Source organism: Macaca nemestrina, chromosome 2, assembly GCF_043159975.1.
Source record: "Macaca nemestrina isolate mMacNem1 chromosome 2, mMacNem.hap1, whole genome shotgun sequence".
Classification (NCBI taxonomy): Eukaryota; Metazoa; Chordata; class Mammalia; order Primates; family Cercopithecidae; genus Macaca; species Macaca nemestrina.
In genome coordinates, this window is record NC_092126.1 from 169033915 (window position 1) to 169047101 (window position 13187).

Genomic DNA, 13187 nt, shown 5'->3' on the forward strand with positions numbered 1-13187 from the left:
AATATATTTTATCTGGGTTTTACTGCATGTGGTGACTTGGCTGCCATTTATTGAGTGACCTCTCTGTGCCAAGCATTTTACATTTAATTCTTAAAACAATTTTGTGAGATGGGTACCATTATCTTCATTTAATAGGTAAGACAATTTTCACCTAGAGAGGCTAAATGACTTGTTGAAAGGTGGAAATGGGATACAAACCAAAGTTTCTAAGACCAACATTCATCCTTTTCTCCATTTCCTCATGCTTGTGCCTGGTTATATATTTATATTATTGGTATTGGGAAAGAAGTTTGTAGTATAATTCAGTTGGAGGCATAGCCAATTCCTTCTTTCCTTTTCTTCTTTCCTTCTTTCCTTCCTTCTTTCCTTCTTTCCTTCCTTCCTTCCTTCCTTCCTTCCTTCCTTCCTTCCTTCCTTCCTTCCTTCCTTCCTTCCTTTCTTTTCTTTCTTTTCTTTCTTTCTTTCTCTGAGTCTCCAACTGTCACCTGTGTTGGAGTGCAGTGGTGCCATCTCGGCTCACTGCAAGCTCCGCCTCCTGGGTTCAAGTGATTCTCTTGCCTCTGCCTCCCAAGTAGCCGGGATTACAGGCACCCACCGCTACGCCTAGCTAATTTTTTTGTATTTTTAGTAGCGTGGGGTTTCACTAAGTTGATCAGGCTGGTCTCAAATTCCTGACCTCGTGATCTGCCCGCCTGGGCCTCCCAAGTGCTTGGATTACAGGCTTGAGCCACCGCGCCCAGCTGCCAATTTCTTTAAAACAAAGTGATGGTGAGATTTTGCTATGTTGTCATGTTATAGAAATATGAATCCAAGGCTATGGATTCACTAGATCTCCAGTAGCAAAAGGTACATAAGTATGGGTGATATCCTTTGATTTTCCTTTTGGTTTTGGAGGACACGTTACTGTCAATTTTGAAGAAACTAAAGGACTTAAAATGTGTGGCCTATGTACTAGGCATTTCCGACTTCTTGCTGAGTGCCTCCTGTGACTTGTCCTACCTCTTCCTCCAAAACAAAAATCTAATTATTCTTAGCAAACATATCCTATAGACCTTTTTCCCACCAAATTTCCCGAAGAATTGTTTTTGTTATAATTATTTAGTGCTTTATTACAGTGGGCAATTAAAGCATTTTAAATGCATCCATCATCAATCTATATGTTTATCTTATGAGGCATTAACACCACTTTACTTTTATACAGCACTTTGCAGTTTACAGCTTGGAACATGTATACCCAACAAATAGCACATTGCCTTTTCATCAGAATAGGGATATCTAATTTAACAATAGTCGCCACATACAGTGAAGCAGTGGGAAGACTGGCCTTCAAACCAGTAATCTTCATTGTCTAGGGAAGTGCCCAAGCCTGGCTTTCCTCTTTGCCTTTATGCAATTGGACCATTGAGTTCACCAGATTGCACCCCAAACTCCATTATTTTGCTTTAAACAAAGACTGAGAGTTAGTGTAGACTAGTTTGTAACTTTGCCACAACAGGATTTGTGTCAGAACCTCTAAAAGGAGCTCCTGAAAATTACCTGCAATTTAGAGTGAACTTTTAGCTAGAGAGACAGAGAGAGAGAGAGAGAGAGAGAGAAAGCTACAATAAAAACCCAAGAAGGAAAGAAAGAAAGAAAGAAAGGGAGGGAGGGAGGGAGGGAGGGAGGGAGGGAGGGAGGGAGGGAGGGAGGGAGGGAAGGAAGGAAGGAAGGAAGGAAGGAAGGAAGGAAGGAAGGAAGGAAGGAAGGAAGGAAGGAAGGAAGGGAGGGAGGAAGGAAAGAAGGAAGAAAGGAAGGAAGGAAGACAAAAACCCCAGAACCATCTTTTTTCAAATATTGCCTTGAAAAAAAAACTATAAAAAGTTTTTGTTAAGATTCTGGGTCTTTGGATTACTCATGATGAGTGCTTTTCCTGGGCAGCATCTCCCATTTTCACCCTTCCTCTGGTCACATTGAATGTTCAATTTCCTTTTCTCACTCTTGACAGTTACCAATGTTGGTATGTCTTCATTATTATTTATTACTTTAAATTTAAAGCAGAGTAGTTTTTTCTCACTTTTTGAAAATTAAATAAGTTTTATTGTGTCTGTATCAAAAGTCACTATATAGGTCTGTTCCCAATCTTGTTTTTTAAACAAATGAATATTGCTATATTTTAAAAATATGAATGTCTTTTTATTTTATTTTACTTTTTTGAGACAGAGTCTTGCTCTGTCACTCAGGCTGGAGTACAGTGGCACAATCTTGGCTCACTGCAACCTCCATCTCCTGGGTTCAAGCGATTCTCCTGCCTCAACCTCCTGAGCTGGGATTACAGGTGTATGCCACCATGCCTGGCTAATTTTTTATATTTTTAGTAGAGACAGGGTTTCACATGTTGGCCAAGCTGGTTTCGAACTCCTGACCTCAAGTGATCTGCCCGCCTCAGCTTCCCAAAGTGCTGGGACTACAGGCATGAGCCACTGTGCCTGGCCAAAAATATGAATATATTTGGCTATTTGCACCCTTTCTCTTAATCCCAAGGATCTTCAACTTTTATTCTTCTCTTTAAAATATTGAGTCCTGGAAATATAAGTGAACATGACAGTTCTAAAAGATTAGTATTTTAAAAATTATAGTTTGCTATTCTCAGGTTTGTTCAAAATTGACTTTCTGACATACTATATTGTTTTCACAAATGTAAGCTTTACCTAGGTAGTAAGACATATTCACAGATAGTTATTATCAAAAATATAGAGAAAAAATTCACATATATATGTCCCATTCCCTTCCCACTCCTTCCTGAGTTGTTGACATGAGAAAATATTTCCAACAGTGGGGTATCATTTGCTTGGTGAATTTTAACGTTTGCATGAGATGAGATGGTGTTCATGTTTGCGAAAAATACTGAAGACTTCTGACCTCTTTCTTTTTAGCTGCACATGGCTCAATCTAATAAATTTTCAATATAGATTCCAATATGGTTATAATCCCAATCATACCATATTTAAAAGCTCTATTGCTGACTGTGTTTCTCTGCTAGCATGACGCCACAAAGAAAATGAAACCAACCCAAACAAAACCCTCCTTATAACAGAAAGTAAAATGAAGCTTGTAACAACTGTTTTGAAAAATGATTTGGACAGTGAGGAACAACCAATTTTTCAAACACTGTTGTAGCCATTTCAAGCTGTAGTGTGGAAAGTGTATGCAAGAAATCAATAAAGGGAAAAGATCTCTATCTGACACAGATGAAACCTAAAAATACCGTTAAGACCAATTCTCTCCCCATGCATCTGTTACCGCATTCCACTAAAAGGTGTTGGAAAGAAAATCAGCCAAATTCTACTAGAACGAAGTGTCCAGACAAGTGAGTCTGTAAATAATTTAAAAAAAAAAAAAAAACTACAGTAGAAAAAGGGGAATGGGGGAAAAAAGATTAAGCACTTAACATGTTGAGTATATACCCAAAGCAGAAAACTCAGGGAAAAACTTGTCCTTCAAAAGAAGATACTTTCTATCCTCCACCAGCAACACAGAATTGATAGTCTGATAATAGAAACCTTTTAGGTAGGGGTAATGGGAAGAACACTGTCTTCCCAAAGGCTTCAGTAGATATTCAATTGCCCAGGGCAATCTGATCAGCACGTCCTCGTTTCTAGAATTGAGTAAACCAAATCAGGATGAACCGCACATGGTTTAATAGTTAACTTTTAGAACAAGGGGCAGGGAGATGCTTTTATGCCATAGGCCCAGTGTTCATTCCAATCTCATTACTAAAGTCTGTTCTGAGAGCATTTACAGCTTTCCGGAGAGTCTGAGTTTGGCTGAATCCTGAAGGTGGAAATGTAGCTTAATGACCTCCTTATCCTGGAGTCTCCCTTAATACAGGTGAATTTTTGTGATAAATCATTCTCTAGAATCCAAAGTGTTGTATTAATATCATCATTATTACTATTATTATTATTAGCCCTTTCTTATGTTGTTAGTTATCTCTCCATTTTCCTATTCTAGGAATAGGTGAAAGTTTTGTGAATATGCAGTTGCTTTCTTTGAGTTTCTTTGAAACAGTTTATGTCTTCTTTCAAGTTGGAAATGTGAGATATTTTGAATTATAGTTGGATGTGCAAGTCCAGTCCTGTTTTTAGAGATCAGGAACAGAAAAGGTTCTACAAACAATCCTTATTTGACTAAGAGACAGAACAAAGGAAGGGAGAGAATTGTATCTTTGGGTGATTCAATCTTAGGTGCTCAATATTGATTGACTAGTGGTCTTTTTATCCTGGCCTCTGTTTTCTCAGATTCCTAAAAAGACTCTTCCCTTATGTGTAAGAGAAAATCCCTCTTAGCATCTTCTCAGTCTCTTCCAAAGGAGAGTAACCATGGACGAGGATTTAGCATACCTAACGAATGGGCAGTGGGCTATGAATAAGTATTAAGGGAAAATAACAACAAGAAAATTGAGGGCAGATTCACGGTAAGCATTATTTGTGGAACTGTTGGAAGGATCTGGTGTGTAGTTGATGTTGTTGTTCTAAACTGAGCAGCAACAGTAACAACAAACAACAAAATCATACTTCCCACTCTCTTCTTCCTTTCCATTCAAAAACAACCATCACTACCACAATAGCCCAGTAGACAAAATAAAAGCATTTCTATATTTTTGGTATATTACTGTATATCTTAATTGTAGTTTCTCTGCCACACATTAACAGAGTTATGTATCCCTCATGTTTTTCAAAGATCACCTTTGCGCATGTCTGCATAGCTGTTCTAATAGTGTTACTATTGTCTCTTCTTCATTATCTCCTTTATTTGAGTTCTTTTTTTCATGTATGCAAAGAGACTCTTTTTCTAGGCTCTTTGCACACATTCACCATTGCACTAGGACAGATGGGTGTTTTTCTATATAAAGCCTTTTAAAGTGAGAAAACAACAAGAATAGATTTTGAACAATATTTTACCAGTATTATTGAAAAATGAGCTACTGTATATTCTATATACACACACAGCAGCTGCATAAAATGCAAATTCTATTCATGTCTGATCTCTTCTGCATTTATATGGTGACTATTGCTGTAGCACCTAAGCACTTTATGTTATTTCCTCTTATTATTATTTACCACCTGATCATTCCAGAGTGCTTTTTACAATCAGAGAATTTCATTAACAGCCCATTCCCTCGCTCTTTGTTTTTCAGCAACCTTGCATGTAAAAGTATCAAGCGTCTTGGTAGCTATATCAGATAAATTACAGTAAAAAGATAGAGTGCTTCTGACAGGAGGGTGGGGAAAAAAACACCCTAAAGCATCTCCTAAAATTTGGTTTGTGTTTTACGGTATCCAAATAATGTTATACAAGTCTGTAATTTAAGTGAAAACCAAACCACTAGATAAGCGCTTTTATTTATCATGGTTTCCACCATTGCAGTAATCGAAAGTGTGAGGTGAGGAAGAGGAATTCTGTCTGCACTTCATAGATAGAGAGGACTGGGCAATTGCACTTTCTTCTCACTGTGGAAAGCTTGTGATTCTTATTGACTCTTGAGCTGCCTTTAGCCCAGAGGTATAGAAGTCAATCTGTTTTAAAATCCAAAAAGCTACTGTTATATTTTTTAAGCTAAGAGGATAGAAACATGTTTATTAAAAGGTTCTTTGTGATTATAGATGAAAGTGCGTGGTTGGTACCTTAACAGTTTGATTGAATAAAAATCAAGTTCACACTGGGGTTTCCTTCTCAGCTCTACTCCTTGCTTTCTCTTTGACTCCAAGCTAATTGCATAACCTCTGGTTGACTTGTGCCTCGTCTACACATTCAAAGTGAAATTCAGAAATGAGGTTATTATCTAACTACTGTAGGCTGTAACATTATTTCTCTAAAATATCTCTGTGAGAGAATTTGAAATTTCTGATTTAAGTAGACAGTAATAAAAACTGACAATTGTGTGGACCATCTCCTTTTATCCTTAGACAAAAACCCCATGGAGGTGGATACATCAGAGTCAGCTGGAGGTGGTCAGAATCATTTGCAATGTTTGTTAAGACACAGATTACTGCCCCTTCACCAAGTTTCTGATTCAGAATCTAGAGTAGGAACTGATAATTTCACTTCTGATATGTTTCTAGATGATGCTGATGGGGACCAAATTTTTTGGATCACTGCCCTAAGGATGGCTTAAGTACGTAGAGAAAAAGAAATCAAGGCTCAAGTCATGGCAGTAAATTTGTGTCTATACTCTGCCACTTTACTTTTGGCCTCAAGTCATTGCGGTAAAGTGGCAGAGTGTAGACACAAATTTAGGCCTTCTGACTCCAAATTTTACTGTCTTCCTACTACAGACATTTTCTTTTCACTTCTACTAGAGACATTTTCACTTTACTTTAATGTTTTGAATGACTGTCAGTCGTCTTGAGATCCTAAGTGAAAAAGCATTGTAAAGAGTGGTAATTGGATGTTTTCTCCTTACATCCAGTAGCTACCCTATTGCATTTGTGAAAGGAGAGGAGGAAGCCACTCCAAATTTTAGTGATTAGCTTTGGTATGAACAGCTTTTAAGGCCAGCTTTATACTTCCCTTTTGGGGATGAGAGTAATAAATGTAAGTCTTCTTTGTATTCATTCATCATAACCTGTACATGCGTATGAACAGGTTTCTGTTTGATGGACTTATGACCATATTCTGCTGTGACAATGCTTTGTAAAAAAGTTTTCACATGTATATTACTTCTCCAATAGTCATAATTTTAAAAAAAAAGTGTCAAGGTGAACATGATGGGGCAAGGGAAAAACCACTGCAGAGAGACTGAGGACACTTGAGTCTTGTGCTGCTTCACATATTTGCACAGATCTGCTGGCCTCCATGGGAGACACAAAACAATTCTTCTTTACCCAAGCTATATGTTACAGTCACCCAGAAAAGCTTTGAAGCAAACACCCACATCAGGGCCCAGGTACAAGAAACTTTGATGTAACTGTTTTGGGGTAGGGTCTGAGTCTCAGTAGGATTTAAAAGCTTGTCAGGTGATTCTAATGTGCAATCGGGGTTAAAAAACCACTGGCCTAGTGTTTAAGGGCCTGGGTTTTGAAATCAGACAGATCTGAGTTCATATCTTGGCTCTTTCGCTTAGTTACTATGCAACCTTGGACAGTTATTTAATCTCTGTCAGCTTTAGTTTTCTCATATGTAAAATGAAAATAATAGCACTTGTCTTGTAGGAGATCTGTGAAAATTAAATTAAATGATACATTTAAATGTTTAACATAGTACTTGACTTGTGGTATGGATCTACTACACATTAGCTGCTCTTGCTATTATAATGCACCTCAGTTTCCTTATCTGTAAAGCAAAGGAGGGGCACTTTAATTTATGAAATGGAGGACAAATATCTTGGGATTTCATATAGATACATGTCTGTCACCGTATCCACAGTATCCTACCCAGCTTCATTTTTGCCTTTCTTACTTGCTACACATATTTTTGTTAGGTACAGTCTTTGACAGGCTCAACCTTTATTATATTTTACCAATAAATACTTATCTGCCCTCCCCCTTCCCACCAAGATGAAAAACTTGAAACATACAACAAATCCCCTTCTTATATGGGGTAATGCAGGTATGATGGGTGGTTGACCTACAGGTTTAAGAAATAAAAAGCAGAGCTTTGTGAACATGTCTGAAAGCTAACATGCCCCTATTCTTGATTGCTATTTTTTCTGCCATCACTCACTCTAAGAGTTCAGTTGCTGGTAGCTTTCATCCTTGAAAAGGAAAATTGTTCATACTCTACTTCTTAAAGATTGTTGCAATTTGTTAATTCCCTTCATTTTCCCATTTTCCCTGATTTCCTTCTGTATGTCTTTTTTTTTTTTTTTTTGGTGAGACAGAGTCTTGCTCTGTTACCCAGGCTGGAGTGCAGTGGCGCAATCTCGGCTCACTGCAGCCTCCACTTCCCAGATTCAAGCAACTCTCTGCCTCAGCCTCTGGAGTAGCTGGGATTACAGGTGCCCACCACCACATCTGGCTAATTTTCTTTTTTTTTTTTGTATTTTCAGTAGAGACGGGGTTTTAGCATCTTGGCCAGGCTGGTCTTGAACTCCTGACCTCATGATCCAGCTGCCTCAGCCTCCCGAAATGCTGGGATTACAGGCGTGAGCCACCACACCCAATCTCTTCTGTATGTCTTAAGCCTTAGTACACAATGAGTAGGTAACAAATTTTTAAAGCAATAATGATTTCATAAGCCCATCTGCTTATCTCCACCAGTGTTTAATAGGTTATGTTTTTCATGTCTTTTTATATCTCTGATTTTAAAAATTAGACTTTTTAAAAGTCTCCTTGTATCTCTCTTAACATAGAAATTATGTTTTTGGGTGGACAGAAAGAAATTATTTGACTGTCCAATAAAAGTACAGATGGTTCCATTTTTCTTGACTCATCTCGCAGCACACATTAGTCAGGTCACATGCCTATTTGGGAATTTTTGTAGTACTAGGTCACTTGCCCAGCTTTGGGGCACATAAAAGAATATTTTCCTGGCTTTTAAGTTTGTGGATCTTACACTGTGCCTGGCATGGAGATAGGAAGGACATTTTTTTCCATTAAGCTTTTTCACTGTGTTTTGACAGGAAAAGTTGAAACAGAGTCCCTACTGAGATTTTAACATGTTCCATGGTGGTAACCATAGGAAATAGGGAAACAGGAAATTTTTGGACAGAAGGAAGCCAAGGAGTCCATCTCAGCCTGTCCTCACCTCAAAGATACCAGTTGGATTCTATAATATTATTTTTATCTGCATGTTTATCTAAAGTTTTGTATTTCTATAGTTTTCTTCCTGATAGTAGGGAAACATTGCTGCCAATTATCATGAAAAAGATTACACTCTAAACAGTACTCAGTTCCTTCTTCTGGACAAATCAATGAATGTATTCATTCAGATGTTAATAAAGCAGAATTGTGGGAGACTTCATTTGGAAAAATGCATTTTGTGTTTAAAGAGATTCTCAAAAGATATCATGATACAATCCATGTAAACTCCAGTGATAGAGAAAAGTACTTGTTTCACACAAAAATATATAAACACAGAATAATGACATTTTTGTTCATTAAATTCAACATGCTTAAAGTTGCCCATATGCACACACATACATGTGTATCTTCCATTTACTCTACTTTTCCTCTGCCACCCACTGTCCCAACCTTTGGGAACCAAAATACTGAAATATAAATCAACTCTCATTTCTGAAAGGTCTATAATGCCATTTAAGTGAAAGTCCTTCACCAACATATATTGGTATTTTTCCGTAAAAACTTAATTATGGATATTTTGATGCATGTGTGTGTTTGTGTACATTTTTCCTACCCACAGGAAACATTTTTCAAACAATCTGGTCAGATGGAGCTCTATTGAAAATTTACCATTCATTAGCATCATACCTATGCTAATAGTTTCTATTGTCTTTCATTATATAACAGTTATTATGAATGAGATCCTCGACATATCATTTTCCATTATTTTATTTAAATTGTGAAATACAGTTGACCAAATAGTAGTCATGGCTACTAGCAACTTTTTGATATACATTTGGCATGGCAACAGTTATATTTTATTTCTCTTGTCTATATTAATACCAAACCTTAAAATGGATTATGAAAATAAAAAATAAGTTGTTAAAAAAAACCTACTCTTTCCAGATCAGAAACAGTACCTCACAGGACTGGAATTAACATATATTATCATCGCCATTTTAAACATAATCACCCCAGATTACATAATCTTTTACTAACGTGTTTGTAAAATTAGTCTTTTCCATAGTCCAGCTTTGAAAGATAAACACCATGTGTACATAAGCATACGTAAAATATCTCATAGATACAGAGCCCATAAAATGGGCATATTCTTATAAATGTAGGGAAAGGTTCGCTCAAGGAGCAAGCTGATAAGCAGAGTGGTGGAATGTCAAAATGCCTAGGCTCTGTAGTTCAGCCTCTACCACTGAATGAGTTTACCCTAGTTAAAGGATTTAACTTCACTGTGTATCAGTTCCTACATCTGACTCAATGTTGACTTAAACCCCCCCCACACACATTTTAATAACAAAATAATTAAGATCTAAAATTGTTTTGAAGTGTTCGATATTATATACAGATACAGCCGTCATAATGCTTAAGCTTAAAATAGGAATTGGGACCAAATTGTTAGAAAAAGTTCTCTTGTTCCAGATGTTGGAGACTGACTAGGCGATGTCACAGCCTCAAAGATTTGCACAGGTTGATCACAAAGGCAGAGCCTGAGAGGAGGAGCTGGCTTAAGCAGGGCCCAGTGATGGTGGACTATGTTTTTTAAACTAATGGAAGAAATGGGAGACACTGAAATCTGTGAGGAAGCATGTAACATGATCACATTTGTTATGTCTCTTGAATTATCTAAGGTTTGACACAAAGGGTGGATTGAAAGGGCCTGACAGTTGGAAGCTCTGGTGAGATAGAAAGGTTTTGCCATTAAGACTGTAGTTCTCAAATTGAATTGCACCTCGGGAACTGGGTCCAAATGCAGATTCTAGGGCCATATCCCTACAGGTTCTGATTCCATGGTAGTTCTTGGGTGAGCCTGTGATTCTTCATTATAGCAGCACCTCTTAAAACCACCCAGGTATGGCCCATTCTCTGCTCAGCATTAGTTCTTTCCACTTCAATAAGTTGGCACTATGGCCAGGCATGATGGCCCACACCTGTAATCCCAGCATTTTGGGAAGCCAAGGCAGGAGGATCACCTGAGCCCAGGATCGCTGATGCCCTTGAGATCAAACTGTGAATTTTTGGTCATAACTAGTCAGTGTTCTAGTATCCAGTTTATGTGGTTTCTGGTTATGAACAGTACTGAAAAGATTATTTAATGTTCTATAAAGTCCTACAGACAGAACATTTGATTCTTTCAATGGAAATTCTGTATCTTTGAAACGTTCTCTGTTTGTTCCTATTACATTTGCCTATTTTAGTTTTTAGGAAAGAATACAAATACATCTGTTTGGTCAGAATTTTTACTTGATTGACACTATGGGATTTATCAGAATGGGGAGTCTTACAAATTTTGATATTCTTTTGTCCTGTTTTTTATGCATTTGCCCAGAGGTCTTCACAAAACTAAAATGAATTTTTTAAAAATGAACAGTCTGTTTAATGCACTTACCACATGTTATATGAGAAGTGTGACATTTGATCTAACCTCTCTAAAACCCTTGAATCTATAAGGGTAAGCAAGAAGCATCCCCATTACTAAGAAATTTTTGTCATATGAAAGAAAATCTATCTTATTTCACATATTCAATTCCCTTGTCATTTTACTTTATAAATAAATAACAAACCAATTTGGCACATGCCCACCGATTAAAAATAAAAGTTGTCAGAGAGGAGAAAGACAAAAATATGAATTATTAATTATAATATTAAGCAGCACAAAAAGCCTAACATGAAATGATATCACTTAAAAAGATTTTATCAAAATAAAAATTGGGCAATGATATAGTCTTTATTCAATTCAATTGTTGTCATTTTAAGTCATTAAATATATTTATCATATCTAATATATTTATATCAAATTTGATGAAAATATATTTTAATCATAACAAATAAGTTATTTATAGAATAGTAGCATAAAAGGAAAGCTCAATGTTAAAGTCTCACATTAAATTATCATATTGACCGAGTGGCTATATTCACTGTAAGATCATACTCTTGCATATTGTTATTTTTCAAATCCCCATTACTAGAAAAAAGCAAGAACACTTAATTAGCGGAAAGGGTGATGTTTTTCTTTTCATGATGATTTTAGAAGTTTACACGGTTCATACTAAATTGGGAATGAATGTGAGATATTTTTCCTACATAGAGATTTGAAACAATATACATTTAATACTGGTTTGTAAATAACTGAATATAGGTTTCCAGCAGAATAGAGTGATTTCGTCTCAAAAAGGGAAGATGATCAGGGCTTTGATGAAAATATTTCTACTATGTCTTCCTAAAACAGAGTTGCCCAACATTTGTGACTAACTTCTTTTCCTAAGGAGGCTAGCCTTTTGGTTATTTAAATGTTTTATTTCTGATAAAGTTTCATTTGTTTCATGAAAGGTATTAAATTCCATTTGGAAACAAAGAAAAATTCTGGAAAAAAATTCCACATTTTGAATAATCTCATAGAAGTTATCCATGTAGATTCTGAGGAAAATTCTTCATTTTCTATTCCCATAAATAGCAGTTTTGGTTCTGTTTAGTCGTATTTTCATTTTACCACTATAGAGAGCTTCCTTGACTTGTGTTAAGCTTGCTTGTTCCATTTCAGTTGGGTTTGTTCATGCTGTCTTGATAGTTTATTCTATCAGGCATGATGTTACTTTACCATCTCAATCTCCTTGGCAATATTTTTGTTTTAAGTTTTTAACTTAATTTAATGCTCATGAAAGTGGAGAGGTAGGTCCATATCTAGAAAAAAGGCAAAAAGTTAGATATCTGCATTCATCTTTACAGTAAACCACATTTTCAAAAAAAGTTTCTCTACATTAAATATATTTCAAACAACTAAGTGTTTAGAGTTCTATTTAAATAAAAACACAAACTTTCGTGTCACAGACTACCTGGGCCCTATATCTCTCAACATGGGCTCTAATTTTAATTCATCTTGTCCATAGGTTTCTAACTTTGGCTCTTAAAATATATTCTCTTGTAACTATTGCAATAATCACCAACCATTTGGTAAGTTTATCTATAGTGGTATACCCAGCGATAGTGTCCCCTCAGTGCAGGTGATACAATAAAGAAATCAAACTCAGTAAAGATTTTCATTTTATTTCTCATTCTTTTCTTACTTGTAGCTCCCATTTGATCAGGGAACATAACTCCTTTCAGTATTGCTGTCTTATCCAAATTTTCATCCAGAAGTGACTTTCTTGGCCTCTGTAGTCTTCAGAGGCTGTTCATAAAGCTTGGGCTTCCCTTGTAAATCATGTAAGTTTCATGGCCCTCCAGCGTTTTTTGTTTGTTTGTTTCTTTGGGGCTCACTGATTCCCACCATGTACATCCATTTCACAGCTGCTGTCATCAGCTGTTCTCCTTCTGTGTGATTTATTTTTAATAACATCCTTTTACACCCAATTTTGATAACCATTAGTCCCAGTAAATTCTCTTATGTTTAGTCCTTCCTTGAATTTTGCTTTTTAA

General features: G+C 36.5%; 1 protein-coding gene across 44 annotated transcripts in view; it reads left to right on the forward strand.

Moving 5' to 3' along the window:
* The window catches only part of LOC105470366 (zinc finger and BTB domain containing 20), an 814500-nt gene that overhangs the window by 395534 nt on the left and 405779 nt on the right, over positions 1-13187 (forward strand). The window contains exon 1 of one of the 44 annotated variants that reach the window (XM_011722252.2): positions 1750-3867. The exons of the other annotated variants lie outside the window; for them this stretch is intronic. The gene's annotated coding sequence lies outside the window, so the exon portion shown is untranslated. Of the gene's footprint in view, positions 1-1749; positions 3868-13187 lie in introns of those variants that run through there. 44 annotated transcript variants of the gene reach the window in all.